The sequence below is a fragment of the Antedon mediterranea genome, chromosome 2, assembly GCF_964355755.1.
Source record: "Antedon mediterranea chromosome 2, ecAntMedi1.1, whole genome shotgun sequence".
NCBI lineage: Eukaryota > Metazoa > Echinodermata > Crinoidea > Comatulida > Antedonidae > Antedon > Antedon mediterranea.
The window spans coordinates 24,204,916-24,210,181 of record NC_092671.1 but is presented as its reverse complement, the minus strand read 5'-3'; the positions used below and the strand labels follow the sequence as shown (position 1 = coordinate 24,210,181).

The 5,266-nt window shown below is 29.4% G+C and overlaps 1 long non-coding RNA gene across 1 annotated transcript; it reads left to right on the top strand.

The window, feature by feature from the left end:
- The first annotated feature begins 410 nt into the window (after positions 1–410).
- LOC140039786 (uncharacterized) lies at positions 411–4,940 on the top strand. The gene is made up of 7 exons (XR_011842591.1): positions 411–745; positions 1,090–1,122; positions 1,233–1,262; positions 1,373–1,402; positions 1,640–1,737; positions 2,098–2,355; positions 4,834–4,940. It is a non-coding gene; the product is annotated as an uncharacterized lncRNA (long non-coding RNA).
- Positions 4,941–5,266: the final 326 nt, after the last annotated feature.

Here is a 5,266-nt window from a genome sequence, read left to right as displayed (position 1 = left end):
AATGACTTTTGGTTTTTAATCTATGATCAATCATTGAAATTCATAAAATTGCGCGTAAGTCACGTTGCGCAACTATGACGTCATTCAAAAATAGGAGGTGCACAACTTCACGTAAATGCCCATATGTTGTCACAGTTATGAAATGTTATGTTTACACATTTTAGAGAAACGCGACTCACAAAAAGGAAGGAAGGAAAGAAGAATAATACAGAAAAAAAATGTTGATCTCGTACAATAACAAGGAGTTATCCGCTTGGTATACCAAGCGGATAACTAATAAAGAGGTATGTGCATCTTTACAATTATAATATTTAATCAGCACGTTGAAACTAAAATAAATACCCGCCCTTGAGCAGTTGCCACATTATTGTTAACCCACAAATAAAATTATGGTTTCAATTATTATCGTTATTATCAATTGTGCAATTTTAAATTTATTAGTGTTCTGATATTAAGTATAAATTTGTATCTCTAAAAACAGTTATCAAACCTATCGTGCATAACAGAGGCAAATGAAGAAATGATGAAAAACAGAGGCAATGCCATCAAAGAACCGACCAAAGCTGTTCTAAAAAATATAAAGAAAAACAGAAACAATACAAAACAAAATATGACAAAAAGTTTAAAAAACCAGCCATTGAAGTAGGTTCAAAAGTCTTAAAATTCAACCAAAGAAAACGAAATATTAAAGGAAATCGTTTGCAATCGAACTTCAGTGGTCCCTATATTGTTGCATCCATTAAAGGTAAGACTGTCACACTAAAAGATGAAAATGGAAGTGTTTTGAAATCAAGAACAAGCCTTGATCACATCCGTATATGCAATGAGAGTAACACAGAAAAAAGTATCTGTGAAGAGACAAAAAACAATGATGATGAAGATCTACGCAAGTACATAATGTAAAATAATAACATTTGAATTAAACTCATCTTTTCAATCTATAGTCTTTAGGAATTGTTTGTGGCCATGAAGACAATGTAAATACATGTCTCTATAAATTAACGTGCATATGTAAGTATTCAATATGTTTTATGTATTTGCATTTAATTATTTCAGCAAATCAAGTTTATAATAATTATCTTTTTCTAGCAGAAGATGTTACAGAACCACATCATGAGCCAGGTAAGTTGTCGTATTCATAAATACATCATTATTAATTTTCTTTTATGGCATTTATTTACATATAATTATTTCAGCAAATCAAGTTTATAATAATAATCTTTTGTTAACAGATGATGTTACAGAACCACATCATGAGCCAGGTAAGTTGTTATATTTATAAATACATCATTATTAATGTTGTTTTATGGCATTTTCTTTTATTTAATTATTTCAGCAAATCAAGTTTATAATAATTATCTTTTGTTAACAGATGATGTTACAGAACCACATCATGAGCCAGGTAAGTTGTTATATTTATAAATACATTATTCTTAACGTTGTTTTATGGCATTTATTTACATTTAATTATTTTAGATTGGAGTACAGATATTGATGGCATCTGGTAAATTATAGTTTTATATTCTTGATATTTCAAATTTTACTAAAAACAAAAAAGTAACAAAAATGTCAGACAAAATGGCTACCTAATGTTTTTTGTATTTACAAAAAAATCCTAATTTTTGAATTTATCTTTCAGAAAATTTAACACCATATTGCCGGTTTTGTGGTAATGAGGAGGTACCAAGTGGTCTGTATGAAGAAGAGACAAGACCCAAACCCAAATCAACACAGTGGGTGCGTAATTATCACTTTTTGGAATTTAATGATAATAATGCTACTAATTTCAAATGTTTTCTTATTTATAGCTATAATTGTGAAGAGTTATCACTTAAGTCTATAAATACCACATACTAATATGAGATAGAAGGGAAGGGGGAAGGGGGAGCAAGAGGGTGTGAATTTTTAAATAAATACCCCTATTTCATCTGCCTGTCAGTGTCTTTTTACCCGCTTTTTACCCCTTTGAAATGTACTACCTTTTAGTCTTTAAACCGTTATGTATTCATTTTAATGTTGTTATCAACTATTCAGGGTACATACCCAAATCTGTTTGAGATATAAAATCAAATTTCATTTTTATTTGTTAAATATTAGGTTGCATGTGACACATGCAACAAATGGTACCACTAAGATTGTCTAGATGTGCCAAAAAGGAACTTTTCATCGGAAAAAAACTTCATTTGCAACATCTGCAAAAATGAACAACAACAGCAGCAACAACGACAACAACATAAAAGAAAGCAGCAACACCCACAACAAAAACAACAAGAGCTGCAGCAGTAAAAAACAACAAAAATGACAGGAGCCACAGAAGCATCACCACAACAACCACAGCAGCAACCATATGAACTAGTAAATATAACAAACAGAATTAAAAAATGCAAGGGATGCAGAAATTATTTCAAAAAACAGTAACTCCACCATATGACTTGGTGACACGGCACAAAGAAAAACTACATTTTTACAATCCAAAAACTCAAACACAACAACTGGGAAATTTACAAAATGTTTATCATCACCCCAAAATTAAATGTGTGCAAATTTGCCACCCACAATTCCAGGCCAAAGACCTAGTCCTGTCAGAAGGAACAAAATTAAAGTCTGCCCACAGACATCTCCTAAAACGCAGGAGATGGGTGCTATAACTATTTTTTTAAATAATTTCTGCATCCCTTGCATGTTTTTAAATGTATTTTTTATTTGTATATGTATTTTTAAAGGGACAGCTGGCCTTTGGGTCATAGAGATTTTTTTTCTTTAGCTGTCCCTTACCATTTTTGGTAAATTAATAAATGAAATGAAAATACAGTATCACTAAAAAAAATTTTTAAATAAAAAAAGTATACATTCATATATACTTATTTATATACATATTATAATCATTTATACTTGGAGTCGATTTTATATTACTGTACTAGTTTATTCCACAAATTAGCTACCTGAAAGGGAAAACTTTTTTTTAAATTTATTATTAGGTGTTTGATCTATAAACGGATTATAATTTAATATCATGTTCTTTGAATAAATTTCTTGAATTTGGCATTGTGTTATAGAGCAATCTTAGTATAATGTTGGTGTTGAGATGAAATCTAGTTTAGATATATATGTTACTAAAGCTTCAGAACTTTTGTGATAATTTATTTCTAGCAGCCCTATTTTGAAATATTGGTATATACATTACTGATATATGTTATGTTGGGAAAGAAATATTTACTTTTTTTATGTAACCCTCGAATAAACGCCCCGGGCCATTAGTGTTGATATTTAAATCTGAATAATTTATGTTTTTGTGAGATCCTATGATCATAATTGTATATTTGTCAAACAAATTTTTATGGTGCCAGTTTAAAGTTTAAGGCTAGATCAAACACTTGCAACATGCAAGTGGTCAAATATAACCACAGGTATTTGCACACTATGTAAAAATGGTGATTTTGAAGACATTAAGCTTTTTTTTTAACTGTAGGGCCATAGAAAATCAATTTCAATGATACAATGAACAATTTGAAATATCCTTGTTGATGTGCAATCAAAGATCGTATAGCAATATTATAAACACGACCATGTGTCTACAATAAAAGTTATTAATTATGATTTACGCAATACGCGCATATACCATGACGCGTTTTTACACGCACAAATAACATTTCACAGTGGTAACGTCTGCGTATTGCAATTAAGATAAGATAAGATAAATCTTTATTGTCATGAACACAACAAGGCGAACATGAAATTGGTGTTCCTTGATGCTTAAAAACACATACAATATATAAAACATTAAAAATATCAATACAATACATTAAAACTATATACAGAAGTAAACAAACTATCTTTGGAATGTTGTGTTGGAAACATGAATAGAGTTGTGGACAAATGATTTCCTACATCGAGTGGTATTGCACATTAAAGGACGAATTCTAGCTGATTTATTAACAACATATTTATCATTCAATGGGTGTGAGTTATCTTCCATTATTTTCTTAACTTGGCTAATAACATCGCGCCTGTAAACTGCGTCGATAACATTGACATTCCTTCCTATTATTTTACTAGCAGTTTTCATAGTACGGTCAAGTTTCTTTTTATCATTAGCACTCAGACTATTGTACCAAACAACACAGTTGAAAGTTACAACACTAAGAATAACACTCTGGTGAAACATAAAAAGTACATCATTATTCACTCTGAAAGAGTTCAGCTTTCTGAGAAGGTACAGCCGTTGATTACATTTTTTACAAATATTTACAGTATTTGCATTCCAATTTAATTTACAATCTACCGTTGTTCCTAAATATTTATGTTCTTTTACAGTTTCTATCTTTTGGTCGTTTAATACAATATTATCGATAACACTTTTCTTCTTTCTGAAATCAAAAATTAATTCTTTGGTCTTATCAACAACAACAGAATCATCTGCATACTTTTTTTTTTCTTTTTTTTTTTCATAATACAAAATTAATAGATAAAGGTAGCGTAACTATTAAACAAATAAGAAGAAACACGATAATACTCTTTCAAAAATAAGAGAGTAATGAATTAAAAGAAAAAAAAATAATAATGTATCGCAAAAATACACTTTATAAAAATCATTTTGTAAATAATAATATGGTTGCCTTGTATTTTTGGTAAATGTGCATTAAGTGATTAAAATTAAGTAATTGTTCTTTGATTTTGCAACTAAATATGTACCACTTCGTAATTAAAATTAGAATGTTTGCATCACTGTGTTTTTCCAAAACCAAAACATATACTTTCTTTGGTGATAATTAAGTTATTGTTGATATTTCGATACATATATTGTTTTACATTTTCCCATATTTTCTTTACTAGATCACATTCAAAGCACATATGTAGCAGTGTTTCCTGCCTTTCCTTGCAAAAACTACACATTGGTGAATCGACCTTTGACATCTTAAAGAGCATTGTATTTGTATAAATTATACGATGAATAAATTTAAATTGAAAATTTTTTAGCTTGGTGTCATTTGTACAGTCGTGTGAATTTGAGAAAAGGTTTTTCCAATCAAGTTTGTTGTCAAACTCCTTTTCCCATTTGGATTCAATTCCAATTGGCTCTTCAACATTTTTTAATATAATGTGTTTATAGATATAATGACAATTTCTCGTTTTCAAAGAAATAAATGTCTGTAATTTAGATTCAACTTCATTAGTTGTGTCTACACCTTGTTCAATTAATTTCTGTTTCCAGAGCTTTGGAATTGAATTTACAATCTGGTGATATAATAAGAAGTTTGGTTTAAAA